Source organism: Eschrichtius robustus, chromosome 1, assembly GCF_028021215.1.
Source record: "Eschrichtius robustus isolate mEscRob2 chromosome 1, mEscRob2.pri, whole genome shotgun sequence".
NCBI lineage: Eukaryota > Metazoa > Chordata > Mammalia > Artiodactyla > Eschrichtiidae > Eschrichtius > Eschrichtius robustus.
In genome coordinates this window covers 141,224,085-141,238,172 of record NC_090824.1, presented here as the reverse complement: position 1 = coordinate 141,238,172, position 14,088 = coordinate 141,224,085, and positions in this window count along the sequence as shown.

Genomic DNA, 14,088 nt, shown 5'->3' with positions numbered 1-14,088 from the left:
GATACAAAAACAAGACGCGTATATATGCTGTCTACAAGAGACCCACTTCAGACCTAGGGGCTCATACAGACGGAAAGTGAGCGGATGGAAAAAGATATTCCACGCAAATGGAAATCAAAAGAAAGCTGGAGTAGCAATTCTCGTATCAGACAAAATTGACTTTAAAATAAAGACTATTTCAAGAGACAAAGAAGGACACCACATAGTGATCAAGGGATCGATCCAAGAAGAAGGTAGAACAATTGTAACTATTTATGCACCCAACATAGGAGCACCTCAATACATAAGGCAAATACTAACAGCCATAAAAGGGGAAATCGACAGTAACACAATCATAGTAGGGGACTTTAACACCCCACTTTCACCAATGGACAGATCATCCAAAATGATACACTACTTAATACACTAGTTAATAACCAAGTGATCACGAAGAAATCAAAGGGGAAATCAAAAAATACCTAGAAACAAATGACAATGGAGACACGACGACCCAAAACCTGTGGGATGAAGCAAAAGCAGTTCTAAGAGTGAAGTTTATAGCAATACAAGCCTACCTCAGAAAACAGGAAACATCTCGAATAAACAACCTAACCTTGTACCTAAAGCAATAAGTCAAAGAAGAACAAAAATATCCCAAAGATAGCAGAAGCAAAACAATCATAAAGACCAGATCAGAACTACATGAAAAAGAAATGAAGGAAACAATAGCAAAGATCAATAAAACTAAAAGCTGGTTCTTTGAGAAGATAAACCAAATTGATAAACCAGTAGCCAGACTCATCAAGAAAAAAAGGGAGGGGTCTGGGCAAGAGGGCGTAAGAGTAAGACGCAGAGATAACCTTTCTCCCCACAGATACATCAGAAATACATCTACACGGGGAACTGCTCCAATGGAACTCCCACTGAACGCTGGCAGAAGAATTCAGACCACCCAAAAGGCAAGAAACTCCCCACGTACCTGGGTAGGGCAAAAGTAAAAAGAAGTAACAGGTACAAAAGAATAAGGACGGGACCTGCACCAGTGGGAGGGAGATGTGAAGGAGGAAAGGTTTCCACACACTAGGAAGCCCCTTCATGGGCGGACACTGCAGGTGGCAGAGGGGGGAAGCTTCAGAGCCACGGAGGAGAGCGCAGCCACAGGGGTGCAGAAGGCAAAGCGGAGAGATTCCCGAAGAGAGGACCGGTGCTGAGCAGCACTTAACAGCCCGAGAGGCTTGTCTGCTCACCCGCCGGAGCAGGCGGGGGCTGGGAACTGAGGCTCGGGCCTCGGTCGGATCCCAGGGAGACGACTGGGGTTGGCGGCGTAAACACAGCCTGAAGGGGGCTAGTGAACCACAGCTAGCCGGGAGGGAGTCCGGGAAAAGGTCTGGAGCTGCCGAACAGGCAAGAGCCTTTTTCTTGCCTCTTTGTTTCCCGGTGCATGAGGAGAGGGGATTCAGAGCGCCCGCTAAACGAGCTCCAGAGACGGGCGCAAGCCACGGTTATCAACGCGGACCCCACAGACCGGCATGAGTCGCTAAGCCTGCTGCTGCCGCCACCAAGAAACCTGTGTGCGAGCACAGGTCACTATCCACACGGCCCTTCCCGGGAGCCTGTGCAACCCCCCACTGCCAGGGACCGGTGATCCAGGGACAACTTCCCCGGGAGAACACACGGCGCACCTCAGGCGGCTGCAACCTCACGCCTGCTTCTGCCGCCGGAAGCTCGCCCCGCATCCATACCCCTCCCTCCCCCAGGCCTGAGTGAGCCAGAACCCCCGAGTCAGCTGCTCCTTTAACCCCGTCCTGTGTGAGCGAAGAACAGATGCCCTCAGGGGACCTACACGCAGAGGTGGGTCCAAATCCAAAGCTGAAACCCGGGAGCTGTGCGAACAAAGAAGAGAAAGGGAAATTACTCCCAGCAGCCTCAGAAGAAGTGCATTAAAGCTCCACAAACAACTTGATGTACCTGCATCTGTTGAATACCTGAATAGACAACGAATCACCCCAAATTGAGGAGGTGGACTTTGGGAGCAGGATATGTTATTTTTTCTCCTTTTGCTCTTTTTGTGAGTGTATATGTGTATGCTTTTGTGTGAGATTTTGTCTGTATAGCTTTGCTTTCACCATTTGTCCTAGGGTTCGGTCCATCTGTTATTTTGGGAGTTTTTTTTGTTTCTTTGTTTTAACTCAAAACTTTTTTATTTCCATAATTTTTTCTTAATGATTTTTTTCTTATTTACATTTAAAAAAATGAAATACATTTTTTCTTAAGAAGTTTTATTTATTTTTTGTTTTAAAGAACTAAAAAAATTTTTTCTACATAATTTCATAATAATATTTTTCTTATATTTATTTGAAACAATTAAAAATCTTTTTTCTTAATAAATTTTTTTAAATAATTATTTCGTATTCTTTATTTTTAAAAATTTAAAAATTTATTTTAAAAAATTAATAATCTTTTATTAATAATTTTTTAAATAATATTTTTCTTATTTTTATTATACTAACTTTATTTTATTTTCTCTTATTTTATTTTATTATATCCTCTTTATTTCTTTCTTTCTATTTTTTCTCCCTTTTGTTCTGAGCCGTGTGGATGAAAGGCTCTCGGTGCTCCAGCCAGGCATCAGGGATGTGCCTCTGATGTGGGAGGGCCAACTTCAGGTCACGGGTCCACAAGAGACCTCCCCAGCTCCACGTAATACCAAACGGCAACAATCTCTCAGAGATCTCCGTCTCAACACCAAGACCCAGCTTCACTCAACGACCAGCAAGCTACAGTGCTGGACACCCTATGCCAAACAACTAGCAAGACAGGAACACAGCCCCATCCATTAGCAGAGAGGCTGCCAAAAATCATAATAAGGCCACAGACACCCCAAAACACACTACCAGACGTGGACGTGCCCACCGGAAAGACAAGATCCAGACTCATCCACCAGAACACAGGCACTAGTCCCCTCCACCAGGAAGCCTACACAACCCACTGAGCCAACCTCCGCCACTGGGGACAGATACCAAGACCAACAGGAACTACGAACCTGCAGCCTGTGAAAAGGAGACCCCAAACACAGTCAGATAAGCAAAATGAGAAGACAGAAAAACACACAGCAGATGAAGGAGCAAGGTAAAAACACACCAGACCTAACAAATGAAGAGGAAATAGGCAGTCTACCTGAGAAAGTATTCAGAATAATGATAGTAACGATGATCCAAAATCCTGGACATGGAATAGGCAAAATGCAAGAACCATTTAACAAGGACGTAGAAGAACGAAAGAGGAACCAAGCAACGATGAAAAACACAATAAATGAAATTTAAAATATTCTAGAAGGGATCAATAGCAGAATAACTGAGGCAGAAGAACGGGCAAGTGACCTGGAAGATAAAATAGCGGACATAACGACTGCAGAAGAGAAGAAAGAAAAAAGAATGAAAAGAACTGAGGACAGCCTCAGAGACCTCTGGGACAACATTAAACGCACCAACATTCGAATTATAGGGGTCCCAGAAGAAGAAGAGAAAAAGAAAGGGACTGAGAAAATATTTGAAGAGATTATAGTTGAAAACTTCCCTAATATGGGAAAGGAAATAGTTAGTCAAGTTCTGGAAGCACAGAGAGCCCCATACAGGATAAATCCAAGGAGAAACACGCCAAGACACATATTAATCAAATTATCAAAAATTAAATATAAAGAAAACATGTTAAAAGCAGCAAGGGAAAAACAACAAATAACACACAAGGGAATCCCCATAAGGTTAACAGCTGATCTTTCAGCAGAAACTCTGCAAGCCAGAAGGGAGTGGCAGGATATACTAAAAGTGATGGAGAAAAACGTACAACCAAGATGACTCTACCCAGCAAGGATCTCATTCAGATCTGATGGAGAAATTAAAACCTTTACGGACAAGCAAAAGCTGAGAGAGCTCAGCACCACCAAACCAGCTTTACAACAAATGCTAAAGGAACTTCTCTAGGCAAGAAACACAAGAGAAGGAAAACACCTACAATAACAAACCCAAAACATTTAAGAAAATGGGAATAGGAACATACATATCCATAATTACCTGAAATGTAAATGGACTAAATGCTCCCACCAAAAGACACAGACTGGCTGAATGGATACAAAAACAAGACGCGTATATATGCTGTCTACAAGAGACCCACTTCAGACCTAGGGGCTCATACAGACGGAAAGTGAGCGGATGGAAAAAGATATTCCACGCAAATGGAAATCAAAAGAAAGCTGGAGTAGCAATTCTCGTATCAGACAAAATTGACTTTAAAATAAAGACTATTTCAAGAGACAAAGAAGGACACCACATAGTGATCAAGGGATCGATCCAAGAAGAAGGTAGAACAATTGTAACTATTTATGCACCCAACATAGGAGCACCTCAATACATAAGGCAAATACTAACAGCCATAAAAGGGGAAATCGACAGTAACACAATCATAGTAGGGGACTTTAACACCCCACTTTCACCAATGGACAGATCATCCAAAATGATACACTACTTAATACACTAGTTAATAACCAAGTGATCACGAAGAAATCAAAGGGGAAATCAAAAAATACCTAGAAACAAATGACAATGGAGACACGACGACCCAAAACCTGTGGGATGAAGCAAAAGCAGTTCTAAGAGTGAAGTTTATAGCAATACAAGCCTACCTCAGAAAACAGGAAACATCTCGAATAAACAACCTAACCTTGTACCTAAAGCAATAAGTCAAAGAAGAACAAAAATATCCCAAAGATAGCAGAAGCAAAACAATCATAAAGACCAGATCAGAACTACATGAAAAAGAAATGAAGGAAACAATAGCAAAGATCAATAAAACTAAAAGCTGGTTCTTTGAGAAGATAAACCAAATTGATAAACCAGTAGCCAGACTCATCAAGAAAAAAAGGGAGGGGTCTGGGCAAGAGGGCGTAAGAGTAAGACGCAGAGATAACCTTTCTCCCCACAGATACATCAGAAATACATCTACACGGGGAACTGCTCCAATGGAACTCCCACTGAACGCTGGCAGAAGAATTCAGACCACCCAAAAGGCAAGAAACTCCCCACGTACCTGGGTAGGGCAAAAGTAAAAAGAAGTAACAGGTACAAAAGAATAAGGACGGGACCTGCACCAGTGGGAGGGAGATGTGAAGGAGGAAAGGTTTCCACACACTAGGAAGCCCCTTCATGGGCGGACACTGCAGGTGGCAGAGGGGGGAAGCTTCAGAGCCACGGAGGAGAGCGCAGCCACAGGGGTGCAGAAGGCAAAGCGGAGAGATTCCCGAAGAGAGGACCGGTGCTGAGCAGCACTTAACAGCCCGAGAGGCTTGTCTGCTCACCCGCCGGAGCAGGCGGGGGCTGGGAACTGAGGCTCGGGCCTCGGTCGGATCCCAGGGAGACGACTGGGGTTGGCGGCGTAAACACAGCCTGAAGGGGGCTAGTGAACCACAGCTAGCCGGGAGGGAGTCCGGGAAAAGGTCTGGAGCTGCCGAACAGGCAAGAGCCTTTTTCTTGCCTCTTTGTTTCCCGGTGCATGAGGAGAGGGGATTCAGAGCGCCCGCTAAACGAGCTCCAGAGACGGGCGCAAGCCACGGTTATCAACGCGGACCCCACAGACGGGCATGAGTCGCTAAGCCTGCTGCTGCCGCCACCAAGAAACCTGTGTGCGAGCACAGGTCACTATCCACACGGCCCTTCCCGGGAGCCTGTGCAACCCCCCACTGCCAGGGACCGGTGATCCAGGGACAACTTCCCCGGGAGAACACACGGCGCACCTCAGGCGGCTGCAACCTCACGCCTGCTTCTGCCGCCGGAAGCTCGCCCCGCATCCATACCCCTCCCTCCCCCAGGCCTGAGTGAGCCAGAAGCCCCGAGTCAGCTGCTCCTTTAACCCCGTCCTGTGTGAGCGATGAACAGATGCCCTCAGGGGACCTACACGCAGAGGTGGGTCCAAATCCAAAGCTGAAACCCGGGAGCTGTGCGAACAAAGAAGAGAAAGGGAAATTACTCCCAGCAGCCTCAGAAGAAGTGCATTAAAGCTCCACAAACAACTTGATGTACCTGCATCTGTTGAATACCTGAATAGACAACGAATCACCCCAAATTGAGGAGGTGGACTTTGGGAGCAGGATATGTTATTTTTTCTCCTTTTGCTCTTTTTGTGAGTGTATATGTGTATGCTTTTGTGTGAGATTTTGTCTGTATAGCTTTGCTTTCACCATTTGTCCTAGGGTTCGGTCCATCTGTTATTTTGGGAGTTTTTTTTGTTTCTTTGTTTTAACTCAAAACTTTTTTTTTTTCCATAATTTTTTCTTAATGATTTTTTTCTTATTTACATTTAAAAAAATGAAATACATTTTTTCTTAAGAAGTTTTATTTATTTTTTGTTTTAAAGAACTAAAAAAAATTTTTTCTACATAATTTCATAATAATATTTTTCTTATATTTATTTGAAACAATTAAAAATCTTTTTTCTTAATAAATTTTTTTAAATAATTATTTCGTATTCTTTACTTTTAAAAATTTAAAAATTTATTTTAAAAAATTAATAATCTTTTATTAATAATTTTTTAAATAATATTTTTCTTATTTTTATTATACTAACTTTATTTTATTTTCTCTTATTTTATTTTATTTTATCCTCTTTATTTCTTTCTTTCTATTTTTTCTCCCTTTTGTTCTGAGCCGTGTGGATGAAAGGCTCTCGGTGCTCCAACCAGGCATCAGGGATGTGCCTCTGATGTGGGAGGGCCAACTTCAGGTCACGGGTCCACAAGAGACCTCCCCAGCTCCACGTAATACCAAACGGCAACAATCTCTCAGAGATCTCCGTCTCAACACCAAGACCCAGCTTCACTCAACGACCAGCAAGCTACAGTGCTGGACACCCTATGCCAAACAACTAGCAAGACAGGAACACAGCCCCATCCATTAGCAGAGAGGCTGCCAAAAATCATAATAAGGCCACAGACACCCCAAAACACACTACCAGACGTGGACGTGCCCACCGGAAAGACAAGATCCAGACTCATCCACCAGAACACAGGCACTAGTCCCCTCCACCAGGAAGCCTACACAACCCACTGAGCCAACCTCCGCCACTGGGGACAGATACCAAGACCAACAGGAACTACGAACCTGCAGCCTGTGAAAAGGAGACCCCAAACACAGTCAGATAAGCAAAATGAGAAGACAGAAAAACACACAGCAGATGAAGGAGCAAGGTAAAAACACACCAGACCTAACAAATGAAGAGGAAATAGGCAGTCTACCTGAGAAAGAATTCAGAATAATGATAGTAACGATGATCCAAAATCCTGGACATGGAATAGGCAAAATGCAAGAACCATTTAACAAGGACGTAGAAGAACGAAAGAGGAACCAAGCAACGATGAAAAACACAATAAATGAAATTTAAAATATTCTAGAAGGGATCAATAGCAGAATAACTGAGGCAGAAGAACGGGCAAGTGACCTGGAAGATAAAATAGCGGACATAACGACTGCAGAAGAGAAGAAAGAAAAAAGAATGAAAAGAACTGAGGACAGCCTCAGAGACCTCTGGGACAACATTAAACGCACCAACATTCGAATTATAGGGGTCCCAGAAGAAGAAGAGAAAAAGAAAGGGACTGAGAAAATATTTGAAGAGATTATAGTTGAAAACTTCCCTAATATGGGAAAGGAAATAGTTAGTCAAGTTCTGGAAGCACAGAGAGCCGCATACAGGATAAATCCAAGGAGAAACACGCCAAGACACATATTAATCAAATTATCAAAAATTAAATATAAAGAAAACATGTTAAAAGCAGCAAGGGAAAAACAACAAATAACACACAAGGGAATCCCCATAAGGTTAACAGCTGATCTTTCAGCAGAAACTCTGCAAGCCAGAAGGGAGTGGCAGGATATACTAAAAGTGATGGAGAAAAACGTACAACCAAGATGACTCTACCCAGCAAGGATCTCATTCAGATCTGATGGAGAAATTAAAACCTTTACGGACAAGCAAAAGCTGAGAGAGCTCAGCACCACCAAACCAGCTTTACAAGAAATGCTAAAGGAACTTCTCTAGGCAAGAAACACAAGAGAAGGAAAACACCTACAATAACAAACCCAAAACATTTAAGAAAATGGGAATAGGAACATACATATCCATAATTACCTGAAATGTAAATGGACTAAATGCTCCCACCAAAAGACACAGACTGGCTGAATGGATACAAAAACAAGACGCGTATATATGCTGTCTACAAGAGACCCACTTCAGACCTAGGGGCTCATACAGACGGAAAGTGAGCGGATGGAAAAAGATATTCCACGCAAATGGAAATCAAAAGAAAGCTGGAGTAGCAATTCTCGTATCAGACAAAATTGACTTTAAAATAAAGACTATTTCAAGAGACAAAGAAGGACACCACATAGTGATCAAGGGATCGATCCAAGAAGAAGGTAGAACAATTGTAACTATTTATGCACCCAACATAGGAGCACCTCAATACATAAGGCAAATACTAACAGCCATAAAAGGGGAAATCGACAGTAACACAATCATAGTAGGGGACTTTAACACCCCACTTTCACCAATGGACAGATCATCCAAAATGATACACTACTTAATACACTAGTTAATAACCAAGTGATCACGAAGAAATCAAAGGGGAAATCAAAAAATACCTAGAAACAAATGACAATGGAGACACGACGACCCAAAACCTGTGGGATGAAGCAAAAGCAGTTCTAAGAGTGAAGTTTATAGCAATACAAGCCTACCTCAGAAAACAGGAAACATCTCGAATAAACAACCTAACCTTGTACCTAAAGCAATAAGTCAAAGAAGAACAAAAATATCCCAAAGATAGCAGAAGCAAAACAATCATAAAGACCAGATCAGAACTACATGAAAAAGAAATGAAGGAAACAATAGCAAAGATCAATAAAACTAAAAGCTGGTTCTTTGAGAAGATAAACCAAATTGATAAACCAGTAGCCAGACTCATCAAGAAAAAAAGGGAGGGGTCTGGGCAAGAGGGCGTAAGAGTAAGACGCAGAGATAACCTTTCTCCCCACAGATACATCAGAAATACATCTACACGGGGAACTGCTCCAATGGAACTCCCACTGAACGCTGGCAGAAGAATTCAGACCACCCAAAAGGCAAGAAACTCCCCACGTACCTGGGTAGGGCAAAAGTAAAAAGAAGTAACAGGTACAAAAGAATAAGGACGGGACCTGCACCAGTGGGAGGGAGATGTGAAGGAGGAAAGGTTTCCACACACTAGGAAGCCCCTTCATGGGCGGACACTGCAGGTGGCAGAGGGGGGAAGCTTCAGAGCCACGGAGGAGAGCGCAGCCACAGGGGTGCAGAAGGCAAAGCGGAGAGATTCCCGAAGAGAGGACCGGTGCTGAGCAGCACTTAACAGCCCGAGAGGCTTGTCTGCTCACCCGCCGGAGCAGGCGGGGGCTGGGAACTGAGGCTCGGGCCTCGGTCGGATCCCAGGGAGACGACTGGGGTTGGCGGCGTAAACACAGCCTGAAGGGGGCTAGTGAACCACAGCTAGCCGGGAGGGAGTCCGGGAAAAGGTCTGGAGCTGCCGAACAGGCAAGAGCCTTTTTCTTGCCTCTTTGTTTCCCGGTGCATGAGGAGAGGGGATTCAGAGCGCCCGCTAAACGAGCTCCAGAGACGGGCGCAAGCCACGGTTATCAACGCGGACCCCACAGACGGGCATGAGTCGCTAAGCCTGCTGCTGCCGCCACCAAGAAACCTGTGTGCGAGTACAGGTCACTATCCACACGGCCCTTCCCGGGAGCCTGTGCAACCCCCCACTGCCAGGGACCGGTGATCCAGGGACAACTTCCCCGGGAGAACACACGGCGCACCTCAGGCGGCTGCAACCTCACGCCTGCTTCTGCCGCCGGAAGCTCGCCCCGCATCCATACCCCTCCCTCCCCCAGGCCTGAGTGAGCCAGAAGCCCCGAGTCAGCTGCTCCTTTAACCCCGTCCTGTGTGAGCGATGAACAGATGCCCTCAGGGGACCTACACGCAGAGGTGGGTCCAAATCCAAAGCTGAAACCCGGGAGCTGTGCGAACAAAGAAGAGAAAGGGAAATTACTCCCAGCAGCCTCAGAAGAAGTGCATTAAAGCTCCACAAACAACTTGATGTACCTGCATCTGTTGAATACCTGAATAGACAACGAATCACCCCAAATTGAGGAGGTGGACTTTGGGAGCAGGATATGTTATTTTTTCTCCTTTTGCTCTTTTTGTGAGTGTATATGTGTATGCTTTTGTGTGAGATTTTGTCTGTATAGCTTTGCTTTCACCATTTGTCCTAGGGTTCGGTCCATCTGTTATTTTGGGAGTTTTTTTTGTTTCTTTGTTTTAACTCAAAACTTTTTTTTTTTCCATAATTTTTTCTTAATGATTTTTTTCTTATTTACATTTAAAAAAATGAAATACATTTTTTCTTAAGAAGTTTTATTTATTTTTTGTTTTAAAGAACTAAAAAAAATTTTTTCTACATAATTTCATAATAATATTTTTCTTATATTTATTTGAAACAATTAAAAATCTTTTTTCTTAATAAATTTTTTTAAATAATTATTTCGTATTCTTTATTTTTAAAAATTTAAAAATTTATTTTAAAAAATTAATAATCTTTTATTAATAATTTTTTAAATAATATTTTTCTTATTTTTATTATACTAACTTTATTTTATTTTCTCTTATTTTATTTTATTTTATCCTCTTTATTTCTTTCTTTCTATTTTTTCTCCCTTTTGTTCTGAGCCGTGTGGATGAAAGGCTCTCGGTGCTCCAACCAGGCATCAGGGATGTGCCTCTGATGTGGGAGGGCCAACTTCAGGTCACGGGTCCACAAGAGACCTCCCCAGCTCCACGTAATACCAAACGGCAACAATCTCTCAGAGATCTCCGTCTCAACACCAAGACCCAGCTTCACTCAACGACCAGCAAGCTACAGTGCTGGACACCCTATGCCAAACAACTAGCAAGACAGGAACACAGCCCCATCCATTAGCAGAGAGGCTGCCAAAAATCATAATAAGGCCACAGACACCCCAAAACACACTACCAGACGTGGACGTGCCCACCGGAAAGACAAGATCCAGACTCATCCACCAGAACACAGGCACTAGTCCCCTCCACCAGGAAGCCTACACAACCCACTGAGCCAACCTCCGCCACTGGGGACAGATACCAAGACCAACAGGAACTACGAACCTGCAGCCTGTGAAAAGGAGACCCCAAACACAGTCAGATAAGCAAAATGAGAAGACAGAAAAACACACAGCAGATGAAGGAGCAAGGTAAAAACACACCAGACCTAACAAATGAAGAGGAAATAGGCAGTCTACCTGAGAAAGAATTCAGAATAATGATAGTAACGATGATCCAAAATCCTGGACATGGAATAGGCAAAATGCAAGAACCATTTAACAAGGACGTAGAAGAACGAAAGAGGAACCAAGCAACGATGAAAAACACAATAAATGAAATTTAAAATATTCTAGAAGGGATCAATAGCAGAATAACTGAGGCAGAAGAACGGGCAAGTGACCTGGAAGATAAAATAGCGGACATAACGACTGCAGAAGAGAAGAAAGAAAAAAGAATGAAAAGAACTGAGGACAGCCTCAGAGACCTCTGGGACAACATTAAACGCACCAACATTCGAATTATAGGGGTCCCAGAAGAAGAAGAGAAAAAGAAAGGGACTGAGAAAATATTTGAAGAGATTATAGTTGAAAACTTCCCTAATATGGGAAAGGAAATAGTTAGTCAAGTTCTGGAAGCACAGAGAGCCGCATACAGGATAAATCCAAGGAGAAACACGCCAAGACACATATTAATCAAATTATCAAAAATTAAATATAAAGAAAACATGTTAAAAGCAGCAAGGGAAAAACAACAAATAACACACAAGGGAATCCCCATAAGGTTAACAGCTGATCTTTCAGCAGAAACTCTGCAAGCCAGAAGGGAGTGGCAGGATATACTAAAAGTGATGGAGAAAAACGTACAACCAAGATGACTCTACCCAGCAAGGATCTCATTCAGATCTGATGGAGAAATTAAAACCTTTACGGACAAGCAAAAGCTGAGAGAGCTCAGCACCACCAAACCAGCTTTACAAGAAATGCTAAAGGAACTTCTCTAGGCAAGAAACACAAGAGAAGGAAAACACCTACAATAACAAACCCAAAACATTTAAGAAAATGGGAATAGGAACATACATATCCATAATTACCTGAAATGTAAATGGACTAAATGCTCCCACCAAAAGACACAGACTGGCTGAATGGATACAAAAACAAGACGCGTATATATGCTGTCTACAAGAGACCCACTTCAGACCTAGGGGCTCATACAGACGGAAAGTGAGCGGATGGAAAAAGATATTCCACGCAAATGGAAATCAAAAGAAAGCTGGAGTAGCAATTCTCGTATCAGACAAAATTGACTTTAAAATAAAGACTATTTCAAGAGACAAAGAAGGACACCACATAGTGATCAAGGGATCGATCCAAGAAGAAGGTAGAACAATTGTAACTATTTATGCACCCAACATAGGAGCACCTCAATACATAAGGCAAATACTAACAGCCATAAAAGGGGAAATCGACAGTAACACAATCATAGTAGGGGACTTTAACACCCCACTTTCACCAATGGACAGATCATCCAAAATGATACACTACTTAATACACTAGTTAATAACCAAGTGATCACGAAGAAATCAAAGGGGAAATCAAAAAATACCTAGAAACAAATGACAATGGAGACACGACGACCCAAAACCTGTGGGATGAAGCAAAAGCAGTTCTAAGAGTGAAGTTTATAGCAATACAAGCCTACCTCAGAAAACAGGAAACATCTCGAATAAACAACCTAACCTTGTACCTAAAGCAATAAGTCAAAGAAGAACAAAAATATCCCAAAGATAGCAGAAGCAAAACAATCATAAAGACCAGATCAGAACTACATGAAAAAGAAATGAAGGAAACAATAGCAAAGATCAATAAAACTAAAAGCTGGTTCTTTGAGAAGATAAACCAAATTGATAAACCAGTAGCCAGACTCATCAAGAAAAAAAGGGAGGGGTCTGGGCAAGAGGGCGTAAGAGTAAGACGCAGAGATAACCTTTCTCCCCACAGATACATCAGAAATACATCTACACGGGGAACTGCTCCAATGGAACTCCCACTGAACGCTGGCAGAAGAATTCAGACCACCCAAAAGGCAAGAAACTCCCCACGTACCTGGGTAGGGCAAAAGTAAAAAGAAGTAACAGGTACAAAAGAATAAGGACGGGACCTGCACCAGTGGGAGGGAGATGTGAAGGAGGAAAGGTTTCCACACACTAGGAAGCCCCTTCATGGGCGGACACTGCAGGTGGCAGAGGGGGGAAGCTTCAGAGCCACGGAGGAGAGCGCAGCCACAGGGGTGCAGAAGGCAAAGCGGAGAGATTCCCGAAGAGAGGACCGGTGCTGAGCAGCACTTAACAGCCCGAGAGGCTTGTCTGCTCACCCGCCGGAGCAGGCGGGGGCTGGGAACTGAGGCTCGGGCCTCGGTCGGATCCCAGGGAGACGACTGGGGTTGGCGGCGTAAACACAGCCTGAAGGGGGCTAGTGAACCACAGCTAGCCGGGAGGGAGTCCGGGAAAAGGTCTGGAGCTGCCGAACAGGCAAGAGCCTTTTTCTTGCCTCTTTGTTTCCCGGTGCATGAGGAGAGGGGATTCAGAGCGCCCGCTAAACGAGCTCCAGAGACGGGCGCAAGCCACGGTTATCAACGCGGACCCCACAGACGGGCATGAGTCGCTAAGCCTGCTGCTGCCGCCACCAAGAAACCTGTGTGCGAGCACAGGTCACTATCCACACGGCCCTTCCCGGGAGCCTGTGCAACCCCCCACTGCCAGGGACCGGTGATCCAGGGACAACTTCCCCGGGAGAACACACGGCGCACCTCAGGCGGCTGCAACCTCACGCCTGCTTCTGCCGCCGGAAGCTCGCCCCGCATCCATACCCCTCCCTCCCCCAGGCCTGAGTGAGCCAGAAGCCCCGAGTCAGCTGCTCCTTT